General features: G+C 43.9%; 1 protein-coding gene across 2 annotated transcripts in view; it reads left to right on the top strand.

Moving 5' to 3' along the window:
* Positions 1-13,076, top strand: part of KALRN (kalirin RhoGEF kinase) — a 1,371,746-nt gene that overhangs the window by 991,959 nt on the left and 366,711 nt on the right. The gene's annotated exons all lie outside the window — the stretch shown is intronic.

The raw sequence follows: 13,076 nt of genomic DNA, 5'->3' as shown, positions 1-13,076 counted from the left end.
GATCTCTACGGGATTTCTCATTGCTGGTGATTTCTTTTATTGCAGGCAGCTCGGTACTGCTTCACGACTAGAAACTGAAGGGAAAGTTCTTTTCAGCTACAGCATACAGGCAGAGAACTGGCTTTGGGCTGTGTGAATACACAGCAATAATGGCAGGGGTTTGCTGCTATAGTTATGTGACTGTGGTTTGCAGAGGGTACTGGTTAAAGCACAGATCAAGTAGGCATGACTACCAGGGTGGTAATTGCATCCATTGTTCTGTGCCATTAGGGCTGTATTTCTCACATTGAAAGATAAAATGTGCTTCCTTAATTGCGATTCCACATATACTGTGGAGGTGGTTATCACTAAGCCACCCACCCACAAGGCACACACACGCACACACCTGAGCACCTGCCTTATCTTCTAGTTAATTTTCAAAAGAAAACCACAATTATTCAACAGCGACACACGTATGAATTACTTTTGCCGGCAGTAGGCTGGAGGGAGGGTGTGTGTTTATTTAAAACCTGTTTTTAGCTTGCTCATCATAGTATTTCTAAGTGGGTAATAAGGCAACATTTGAAATAAATCTATATACATTCAATAACAAACTTATTCCTCAAAACCCCACTCTTACTACATTTACTACAGCTTATAATATTCTCTTTAAAGACTTTATGATTATAATTATAATTATTTACTATGTAAGCCGCATTGAGCCTGTAATGTAAGGGAAAGCGCGGGGTAGAAATGTACTAAATAAATAAACATAGGGTCCCTTTTACTAAGCCGCATAAGCGTCTACACATGCCAAAATGGAGTTACCGCCCGACTACCACATGGCTCTTGCGGTAATTTCATTTTTGGCATGCGTCCAATACGCGCATCTAGAAAATATGTTTTATTTTTGGACGCGTGCGAAGTGGCATTTGACGCACGTAGGTCATTGCCGCCCAGATTCTTTACTGCTAGGTCAATGGCTGGCGGTAAGGTCTCAGACCCTAAATGGACGCGCGTCAAATTTTGATTTCGACGCACATCCATTTTTGGCAAAAAAAGAGGCCTTTTTTACAGGCGCACTGAAAAATGAATTGGTGCTCGCTCAAAACCCGTGCCTACACTACCGCAAGCCATTTTTCAGCGCGCCTTTGTAAAAGGACCTCTTAGAAAGACATAATAAAATATATCCATAAACCAGAATAAGCGGCTCTTTTACTAAAGCTATTGGACATTAGCTCACGCTAACTGCCGGATTCTCTATATCACGCCTAGAATTCTGTGCCTAAATCTAAGCGTATTCCATAAGAATAAACTTAATTGGCTTAACAAGCCAATCAGCTTTGTTATCAGTCCTTAACAAGCAATAATGAATACTAATTGGCAACAAGTTCCTTATTAGAGTATTTGACCTCCTTAGAAATACAGGGGGAAGTTTTGCATTGGTTTAAATCCTTCCTCTCGGATAGATTTTTCAGGGTGGATTATAAGTCACCTTTGGGTTAAGATAGAATCGAGGTACCCCCAAGGTTCAGCCTTTTCACCCATGCTTTTTAACATCTACTTGTTGTCACTTTGTAAACTTTTAAGAGGGTTGGATGTTTCTTACAGGCTGCTGCAGACGATATATAATTTTTCTTCCCTGTGATTGTTAAATCATTTAAGTTTTTGAAAATTTGTTTGACGACTATAAATAGTTGGATGTCTACGAATAGACCGAAATGAATATGGCAAAAACTCAAGTCTTGATTCTTTCTGGCCAGTTAGATATAAATTTTCCTACTGAGTTTCAGTTGGGTGAATTAGTCATTCCAATTTCCTTGATATTATTCTCGATTTCTCTCTTTCGTTTAAGTCACATCTCATATCTTTGGTAAAAAAAAAAAAAGATACATTGAAGGTTTTGTGTAGGATGAAGAATCTTTTGTCCGAAGAGAATTTTCAAACTGGTATCCATGCTTTGGTTATGCCACCATTTGACGATTGCAATTCTTTGTTTTTGGGTATGCCTCTTAATTGGTTAAAATCTTTACAACTGGCACAAAATGCTGCAGCACGGGTGGTAAGCGGCATTTCTAAATCTGAACATATCTCACTGGTTACCAATCCAGTGCAGAACCCAATTCAAAGTACTGAGTTTGATTTTCAAGGCTTTAAATAGAGAGATGCCACCTTCTTTGACAACTTCTCTATGGATTTATTGTCCTTCTCTCTGCTCTGCTGATAAGTTGTTGCTAAATAGTCCATCCTTAAAACAGATTAGACTAGATGAATCCAGAGAGAAAATATTTTATGTGGAAAGAGCAAAGTTCTGGAATTGTCTTTCGATGGGTAAACGCAATGTGAAGAATTACCTTCAATTCCGTAAACTACTTAAGGCGCATTTTTTTCAACTTGTCTTTTAGATTGCTCTGTGATTATAGCCTATTGTTCCTATGGGATCTGGAACTTGGACTTTGTATTTTTAATGTTATTTTCCTGAGTGATTATGTTGTTATGTGATTGTTTAATAGAGTTTGTATGCTTTTGTTTGTGTTTTGTTTGATTTGATTTTATGATGAATGTTATTTTTGTGAACTGCCTAGTACCATGGATAGCGTGGTATATAAACTGTGTAATAAAATAAAATTCTGGGGTTTCATTAATTAAGTGCTCCACTGTTTCACAAGCTCGATGGGCTGGAGCAGACTGGATAGGCCTTATGTTTCCCATCTGCAGTTATATTCTGAGGTGTTGATTGCACATGTACATTGTAAAATATTAGCATTCACATGTGTGTAATGCGTATTTATGCAAGTAAGTGCATGTAACTTAAGCACACAAGTTGCTTAGCGTGTAAGTACAAAGGGCATATGTGTGAGCGGACTATGGGCAGGTCTCCTAGTTATGTGCAGCTTGTAGGTATTTTTTCGTGATAAGTTTATTATATGTATGTGTCTTATTTTCAATTATTATTATCATTTTTATATTATCTTATAAAATTGCCACACATATACCTTTAAAGTCTATGAGTTCATATAATTTATTATATTTATTGTTTTAACTTTTTCTGTAGATAAAAATTTTATCTGTTCTTTTATCATACATATCATATATAAATGTACTCTTTATAGACTCCTGATGCAGGCCTGACGGCCGAAACACGACGTTGTGTCGAGTCTTCAAACCTTCAATAAAGTTTTTATTTAAGAACATCTTCCAGTTTCTGGTATCCTTGGTCGTACTCCCACTTTTTACACATTACTGTTTTTACCGTGGGGTGCTTGAGTTTTCCGCTTGCTGGCGGATCTTCCCTCAGCTTGTAGGTGCCAACAGTTCTGCCTGCCATGGACATGATGCAAGTTTTCACGCCTACATTTAGGCAAGCCAGTGCCAACTTACTCTAGTATTCTAAAATCTGGTGTCATGGCCGTAGCCGTGTCCCCGCTTCCAGACTCACTTTTCCTTCCGGTGGTCAGGCTCCGTGGCTTCTCCGCACTGAGTTCCTTCCTGCACTGATGACTCTGCTGCCTGTTTCCCTGTCTCCAAGACTCATTCCAGAGACCATCCAAGCCTCAGTCGGATGTCTCAGTATCTTAAATCGAACCAAACCAAAGTAGGAAAAAACTTTCCACAAAAGTCAAAAGCAGAAACGCAAAGTGGAAGTAGTAGTTCCAAGTACAAGTAGAAGTCCAAAATTTTCAGATCTAAAGTTTATTCTCCAATAAAAATAACATACAACGTCCAAACCCTGCATGGCCCATGTTTTGGCATTGTGCCTTCTTAAGGGGTCACAACTTAACGGGTAGCTAACAACAATATAGAGAATAACTGTAATATCAGCAACAGGTACAACAAAGCAGCATCTGCTGTGCATTGATTCTGTTTAAACAAGCTGAAAACCACTGTTCTGTCGCAGTATCTTAGCCTTGCTCTGGTGCCCTGCTGTGTTCCTCAGTGAGTTCCAAGCCTCATTCCTGGGCACCAGAGGTTGTGACTTCATTAGTGAGGGCCTTTCATGCATGGCCTTTGCAAAAAGCCAGTCTTGTTCCTGAGAGCCCTGTTCCTGGCTTCTGCTACAGCCAAGTCATATTCCTGGCTCCTGCTCCAGCCAAGCCCTGTTCCTGGCTCCTGCTCTAGCCAAGCTCTATTCCTGGTTCCTGTCTAGCCTAGTACTCTGCCTAGTGCTGTGCCTAGTCCAAGTGATTTGCCTGTCAAAACCAGATCCAAGGGCTCACCTTCTCTGAGTCTATGACATCTGGGCGCAACAAAGCAATTATAGAATTAGTATTCAGCATGTGGCACCAGCTCACCTAAAGGGGGCAGTTCTATAAAGGTTGGCAAAATTAAGGCTCCAAGATGCAGCGCACTAAGCACTGATTTTATAACAGCATCTGGGCACCCAAATTTCTTTATAGAATACTAGCGTAAGTTGGTAGTACACAAATCCCATACAATTTTTGAAGCGATCCAAAGAACAGCTACAAAAATGATATAGGATTTGTGTTGCAAACCGTATGAGAAGAGCTGACCTGAACATGTATACCTTGGAGGAAAGGAGAAACAGGGGTAACATGATACAGACGCTCAAATATTTCAGAGGTATTAATCCGCAAACAAACATTTTCTGGAGACGGGAAGGTGGTAGAACTAGAGGACATGAATTAAGGTTGAAAGGGGGCAGATTCAGGAGTAATGTCAGGTATATTGGGAAAGGAGAAAAAATAGGAATGGAATTACAAGACTGAAAGGTACTGTGAATAGCTACGTGGAAAGTGATGAGGATAAAATGAACGTGCTAAACAAATACTTCTCTTCGGTGTTCATGGAAGAAAATCCTGGAGAATATCCGCGGTTGGTTGCTGAGGAAATATCTTGGAATGGAGTAGATATTGTGCCGTTCACAGAAAAAAGCGTTTATAAAATGGCTTGAAAATCTGAAAGTGGGCAAAGCTATGGGGCCAGATGGGATACATCCCAGGATCCTGAGACAGCTCAGAGAAGTCCTGGCGGGACATCTTAAGGATTTATTTAATTGTTCTTTAGAGACAGGAGAGGTTCCAAGGGATTGGAGATGAGCCGATGTGGTCACTCTTCACAAAAGCAGGGACAGGGAAGTGAGATACTGCAGACTGGTAAGCCTCATGTCAGTGGTAGGGAAAATAATGGAATCACTGCTGGAGGAAAGGATACTTGACTTTCTAGAAGCCAACAGGTTACAAGATCCAAGGCAACATGGCTTTACCAAAGAAAAATCCTGCCAAACGAATCTGACTTCTTTGACTGGGTGACCAAAGAACTGGATGAAGGATATGTGCTAGATGTAATCTATTTGGATTTCAGCAAAGCCTTTGATACGGTCCCTCACTGAAGACTCGTGAACAAGCTGAAAGAGCTGAGCTTAGGACCCAACGTGGTGAACTGGATTGGAAACTGCTTGACCAACAGGCATCAGAGGGTTGTGGTAAATGGAATCGGTTCTGAGGAAAGAAAGGGTGAATATTGGAATACCTCAGGGGTTGGTGCTGGAGTCAATTCTGTTTAATATATTTGTGTGAGACATTGCTAAGGGTCAGAAGGAAAAATTTGCCTTTTTGCGGTTGACACAGAGATAGCTAATAGAGTGGAAACACTGGAGGGAGTAGAAACCATGAGAAGGATTTCCAAATGCTAGAAGAATGGTCAAGGGTCTGGCAGATGAAATTTAATCGTTTAAGACCAGGGGAATATATCTTACTATCAGAGTACAACCTCTATGTATAACATATCACAAATGTACTCCAATTGCAAATAAACAATCTTTTAATTGTTGGTAATACATGTACATCTACTATCAACACACACACGTAGCTTCTACGGATCTCTCATTCCCTAGGTCAAGCACACCGACGTTACGTTCAGAGGCGGTGACTTGGATATCCCGCCTAGACAATAGTCTCGATGGTTGTGAAGCAGGGTTCCTCCTGAAGAAGTATGTTACGAAATGTGGTCTCGCATTGAGGAACTGGAAGATTTAATGTTATGCCGGTGAGCTGACTCTTGGGTTTCTCCAGAAGTCTTCCCCCGGCCATGCAGGGCCGCACGTAAGCCAACAAGCTTGACACAGCGGGGGTCAGGCTTTCTATATGAACACTCAGCACTAATCAAGACTCTTTATTGCTGGACGTTTGGAGTCTTTCTGATCTTTGAAACAGCCTGTTGCAGGCTTTAATATCCTGAGGTGTGGCGTTCACTTTGGACTTTGTGAACAATATACGCAGAGTGATACTATTGTATATACTTATCAAAGCCAAGTGATTATTTGTACTCTGTAACAGGATTGTTACGTTTTGCTGTTCACTGTGAGTGGTGATAGTAGCTTGGAGTGAATGCAGACGTGTCGGTGTGCTTGACCAAGGGAATGAGAGATCCGTACAAGCTGCGTGTGTGTGTTGATAGTAGATGTACATGTATTACCAACAATTAAAAGATTGTTTATTTGCAATTGGAGTAGATTTGTGATATGTAAGATGAAATTTAATGCCAAGAAATGCAGAGTGATGCACTTGGGGTGCAGAAATACAAGAGAGACATACTGGATAGGAGGGGAGAGATTGGTAAGCTCGGTTTAGGAGAGGGACCTTGGGGTGATGGTGTCTGAAGATCTCAAGGTGATGAAACAGTGTGGCAAGGCATTGGCCGTGGCCAGTAGGATGCTAGGCTGCGTAGCAAGGGGTATATCCGGCAGAAGAAAAGAGGTATTGAGGCTCCACTTGGAGTATTGTGTTCAGTTTCGGAGGACTTATCTTGCTAAAGATGTTAAAAGACTTGAAGCGGTTCAGAGAAAAGTGACTAAAATGGTAGGGGGTTTACATAGCAAGACGTACATGGAGAAACTTGCTGACCTAAACATGTATACCCTGGAGGAAAGGAGAAACGGGCGTTCAAATATTTCCAGAGACGGGAAGGTGGTAGAACTAGAGGGCATGAATTGAAGTTGAAAAGAGGCTGACTCAGGAATAATGAAGTATTTTTTCATTGAGAGGGTGGTAGATTCCTGGAATGCCCTCCCATGGGAGGTGGTAGAGATGAAAACTGTAACAGAATTCAAAAATGTGTGGGACAAACACAAAGGAATCCTGTTTAGAAGGATTGGATCCAAAGAAGCTTAGGGGAGATTAGATAGGAAAGCCAGTGCTAGGCCGTCTGCAGTCTGTGCCCTGATCAAGGCTGAATAGACTTGGATGGGCTGGAGTGGAGTTTTTCAGGGGCTTTGACAACAACTTCAGAAATTTTAGAACAAGGACAGTGCCAGGCAGACGTCTACAGTCTATGCCCTAAAAAAGGCATCACATCATACCATATGTAATAAGTTTATCTTGTTGGGCAGACTGGATGGACTATACTGGTCTTTATCTGCTGCCATCTACTATGTTACTATGAACAGAAACAGGGTCACTTGGCAGCTGTTTCACAATGGCAGGGCCACCGAGAGCTGGAGCCGAGCCCGGGACAAGGCCGCCCCCGGCCCCCCCCCCCACCTGAGGTCGCCGCCCACCCGAGATCGTCAGGCCCCCCCCCCCCCCCCGCTCACCCACCCGAGGTCGCCGGGCCCCCCTCCACCCGCTATCGGGCCGGGCCCTCGGAACTAACCTTAAGCCTCCTTTCACTTCACAGCAAGCAGCGGCAGGGCAGACCTCTCCTCCTTCCTTTTGTGCCCCGCCCTTGCAGACGTTACGTCAGGCGAGAGCGGGACATGGAAGGAAGGAGTGGCCTGACCTGCTGCTGCTTGCTGCGAAGTGAAAGGAGGCTTAAGGTTAGTTCTGGGAGTGACGGAGGGCGGGCCAGGCGGTGACAGAGAGCGGGCCAGGCGGCGGCGGCGCCAGGCCCCCCTGGAGGCCCAGGCCCTGGGACTTTTGTCCCCTCTGTCCCCCCCCTCTCGGCGGCCCTGCACTATGGAAGCACTATTTACTTTTGGTACTCTAGAACTGCTTGAATGATTAGCAACAGGGACTTCCCTCCACCTTCAGTTGCCGCTGCCCTTCCTGCTGTCTTCTAGATATAAGGTGTCAGTGGAGTGAGTTCAGCTCCCCACTTTCCCCCTTTATCTTTTCATGCCGCAGATAGCGCTAGATACAAGCGGACACATTTCTGAAAGAACAGGATTAGCCCAGGAAATAGCAGAATGAACAGTAGATGCATGGTGTCTAATTTAGTTCTTGTAGAACGTAAAGCATCTGAATGGCACCTTTGAAGCTCTCTGTTCTGATGTACAATTACTGTGGATAAAACAGATTTCACAGGATCTGATCGCTGATCCTTTTAGTCTGCTTGCTCGGGGGAAAGTTAGCTATTTTTCCCTACCCATTTTAAATTCTGCTTAAAATGTATGGTGGTGCACGGTCCGTCTCTGGTTACCTAGCAGCAGTGTTTGCAGTTTTCCAGTGGACAAATTATCATATACAGATGATTTTTCCAGTGAGGTAGGGACTGTAATCCTTTTTTCTGATGCTGCTATTAACAAATACAAAGTCAAATATCAACAACATACGACAAAGTTAAGAGGGAATAGGCTTAGGAGTAACTTAAGGAAGTATTATTTCACAGAAAGGGTGGTGGAGGCGTGGGATGGCCTCCCAGTGGAGGTGGTGGAGTCTAGGACTGTTCCAGAATTTAAAAAGGCATGGGAAAAGCATATGGGATCGCTTAGTAACAGGAAGAATTAGGGGTTACAAAGGATGGGCAGACTGGATGGGTCATTTGGTCTTTATCTCCCGTCATGTTTCTATGTTTCTACTTCAGAGCAAAGGCTCCTATGAAACACAGGAGAGCAGCTGTCTGAGTCCATGTATAGTTTTAAGATAAAGGTGGGGAGGGAAATGGGTTGGTTTATAATGCACTGGAATGGAAAATGTCTGAGGATCTGTGACCCCTAGGGCAAGTTGCTTTTTATTGCTCTCTATCTGTTGGACCTGGTTAAAAACAACATTCATCTTATTCCGACTTTCTGGATCCATATCTGTATTTCATCAGTAGGTATTTCGTAATGAAATCCCCACCTGTGATTGGTCGACTGCATTCTCACCCCAACCCTTTTCTCATGGGGAAAGGTACCCATGCTGAGAAATGCCATGGGTCCTTTCCCTATGAGGTGTGGAATAGAGAGAATTTTCATTGACCCTTTTTTTCCACAGGATCCCAAAAATACTCAGCCGGTGCCTACGATTCTTGAGAATTTAATTTAATTTAAAATAGGCATATTTGTCCACTTTACCATTACCAACTTGAATGCTGCTACATTTAATACATTTGGGAAGATCACCCCTATCCTAAAATTTCTACATTGGCTTCTGATTCTCTACATAAAAGATCCAAAATCCTCATTGAGCCCTTGGACGTTGTGCACCATTCTACATCATCCAGGGCCTCCTCAGGCCATACCTGTTTTCCTGCTCTTTGTGCTGATTTCCACAAGCCTGCTTGGTTATTTGGCACCTGAACGCCTCCATATCAGTAGTTCTAGAAAGAGAACCTTCTCACAGTTACTAACAACCCTATGGAGCTACCTGCCGCTAATCAGAAGACTAGTACCTAGGGCTGTCTATTCTCCTCGTCCCCTGTGCATTGGCCTCCAGAAGTCAGGAGGTTCCTTCTCTACTGGTTTTCTTCTGCAGTCAAAACCATGCAGGGCCTGCCAAACTGAGACTTACACTGTCATGTCCCCTACCTCAATGCAAGCGGCATCCTCGGGCTGCGCGGGGTCTCGTCGACACGCACACTTGACTGGCACTGCCTGAGCCATGTGTGTGTAGTCCTCTCTGGGTTTGTTCAGAGAGCGGTGGTTGCAGGCTCCTTAATTGCTTCCATGCACCTGTTTCTTCTTCTCTCTCTCTCTCTCTCTCTCTCTCTCTCTGCCTGGCTTCCAGGCTCCTTGATTGCTTTGCTTCCACCCACCTGGGTCTGCTCTTCCTCTGTCTGGCTTCCCTTGCTTCTCTCCTATTGGTCTTCCTGTTTCTCCTTCCCCTGCTCTTGTCCTATGGCTGTGCCCCTTCCTCCCTGCTGATGTCAGATGCCAGCACTTTATCAGCTGAGCTCTCCCTGGACTCCATGCTTCGGCTTCTACTTTGGTAGGCGTTTCTAACTCTGTAGTCTGCTTCTTATCTACTGGTCCCTCGTCGCTGACTTTGCCTGTACCTGGATTACCCTTCTGCCTTCCGCCTGCCTACTGACTTTCGCCTGTACCTGGATTACTCTCTTGCCTGCTTACTGACTTTTGCCTGCATCTGGATTACTCTCTTGCCTTCCGCCTGCCTACTGACTTGCACCTGTACCTGGATTACTGTCTTGCCTGCAGCCTGCCCACTGACTGCCGCTTGTACCTGGATTACTCTCTTGACCTGTTGCCTGCCTGGCCGATACATTCATCACCCCGCTTCCAGCTCCGTCCCGTAGGTCCTGCAGGCTGCCCGCACCTAGGGGCTCAACCTCTGGGGAACGGCGGTCAGCGCAGGTAAAACCCGGGGTTGTTCAGCCGCCAAGTAGAACCTGGCCCGATTACCGGGCTCAGCAGCGCTCTACTTGGTACAAGAACTCACAAGTCTGACACTTACAGAGCAGCCTCCCTTTGGAGAAGGGGTTCAGAGAGAGTAAAGCTAGGACTTTCACCAGGAATTAGCGTAGAATCTTTATTAGGCTTTGGGATGACAGTAATTATGGAATCAGAGAATAAACTATAAGATACACTTTCTGGAGTTAGAGAATTTTATAAAGAAAGCAGGACTTGTGTTAAGTCAGATTTGAATAATTTATAAAACTCTATTGGGATCCCATCGGGACCTGGGTATTTCCTTTGAGGAGAGTCTTTAATTAGTACATAAGTACATAAGTAATGCCATACTGGGAAAAGACCAAGGGTCCATCGAGCCCAGCATCCTGTCCACGACAGCGGCCAATCCAGGCCAAGGGCACCTGGCAAGCTTCCCAAACGTACAAACATTCTATACATGTTATTCCTGGAATTTTGGATTTTTCCAAGTCCGTTTAGTAGCGGTTTATGGACTTGTCCTTTAGGAAACCGTCCAACCCCTTTTTAAACTCTGCTAAGCTAACCGCCTTCACCACTTTCTCCGGCAACGAATTCCAGAGTTTAATTACACGTTGGGTGAAGAAAAATTTTCTCCGATTTGTTTTAAATTTACTACACTGTAGTTTCATCGCATGCCCCCTAGTCCTAGTATTTTTGGAAAGCGTGAACAGAAGCTTCACATCCACCTGTTCCACTCCACTCATTATTTTATATACCTCTATCATGTCTCCCCTCAGCCATCTCTTCTCCAAGCTGTATAGCCCTAGCCTCCTTAGTCTTTCTTCATAGGGAAGTCGTCCCATCCCCGCTATCATTTTAGTCGCCCTTCGCTGCACCTTTTCCAATTCTACTATATCTTTCTTGAGATGCGGCGACCAGAATTGAACACAATACTCAAGGTGCGGTCGCACCATGGAGCGATACAACGGCATTATAACATCCTCACACCTGTTTTTCATACCTTTCCTAATAATACCCAACATTCTATTCGCTTTCTTAGCCGCAGCAGCACACTGAGCAGAAGGTTTCAGTGTGTTATCGACGACGACACCCAGATCCCTTTCTTGGTCCATAACTCCTAACGTGGAACCTTGCATGACGTAGCTATAATTCGGGTTCTTTTTTCCCACATGCATCACCTTGCACTTGCTCACATTAAACATCATCTGCCATTTAGCCGCCCAGTCTCCCAGTCTCGTAAGGTCCTCTTGTAATTTTTCACAATCCTGTCGTGATTTAACGACTTTGAATAACTTTGTGTCATCAGCAAATTTAATTACCTCGCTAGTTACTCCCATCTCTAAATCATTTATAAATATATTAAAAAGCAGCGGTCCTAGCACGGACCCCTGAGGAACCCCACTAACTACCCTTCTCCATTGTGAATACTGCCCATTTAACCCCACTCTCTGTTTCCTATCCTTCAATCAGTTTTTAATCCACAATAGGACATTTCCTCCTATCCCATGACCCTCCAATTTCCTCTGTAGCCTTTCATGAGGTACCTTGTCAAACGCCTTTTGAAAATCCAGATACACAATATCAACCGACTCCCCTTTGTCCACATGTTTGTTCACTCCTTCAAAGACTTGAAGTAAATTGGTCAGGCAAGATTTCCCCACACAAAAGCCATGCTGACTTGGTCTCAGTAATCCATGTCCTCGGATGTGCTCTGTAATTTTGTTTTTAATAATAGCCTCTACCATTTTCCCAGGCACCGACGTCAGACTCACCGGTCTATAATTTCCCGGATCTCCCCTGGAGCCTTTTTTAAAAATTGGCGTTACATTGGCCACCCTCCAATCTTCCGGTACCACGCTCGATTTTAAGGATAAGTTGCATATCACTAGCAGTAGCTCCGCAAGCTCGTTTTTCAGTTCTATCAGTACTCTAGGATGAATACCATCCGGTCCAGGAGATTTGCTACTCTTCAGTTTGCCGAACTGCCCCATTACGTCCTCCAGGTTTACCGTGAAGTCAGTAAGTTTCTCCGACTCGTCCGCTTGAAATACCATTTCCGACACCGGTATCCCACCCAAATCTTCCTCGGTGAAGACCGAAGCAAAGAATTCATTCAGTCTCTCCGCTACGTCTTTGTCTTCCTTGATCGCCCCTTTTACCCCTCGGTCATCCAGCGGCCCAACCGATTCTTTTGCCGGCTTCCTGCTTTTAATATACCGAAAAAAAATTTTACTATGTTTTTTTGCCTCTAATGCTATCTTTTTTTCATACTCCCTCTTGGCCTTCTTAATCTGCGCCTTGCATTTGCTTTGACACTCCTTATGCTGTTTCTTGTTATTTTCAGACGGTTCCTTCTTCCATTTTCTGAAAGCGTTTCTTTTAGCCCTAATAGCTTCCTTCACCTCACTTTTCAACCAGGCCGGGTGTCTTTTGGACTTCCGTCTTTCTTTTCTAATTTGCGGAATATGTATGGCCTGGGCCTCCAGGATGGTATTTTTGAACAGCGTCCACGCCTGTTGTACAGTTTTTACTCTCTCAGTTTCCCCCCTACGTTTTTTTTTACCGTTCTCCTCATTTTATCATAGTCTCCTTT

This window comes from Microcaecilia unicolor, chromosome 7, assembly GCF_901765095.1.
Source record: "Microcaecilia unicolor chromosome 7, aMicUni1.1, whole genome shotgun sequence".
Lineage (NCBI taxonomy): Eukaryota > Metazoa > Chordata > Amphibia > Gymnophiona > Siphonopidae > Microcaecilia > Microcaecilia unicolor.
This window is presented reverse-complemented; position numbering and strand designations above follow the sequence as displayed.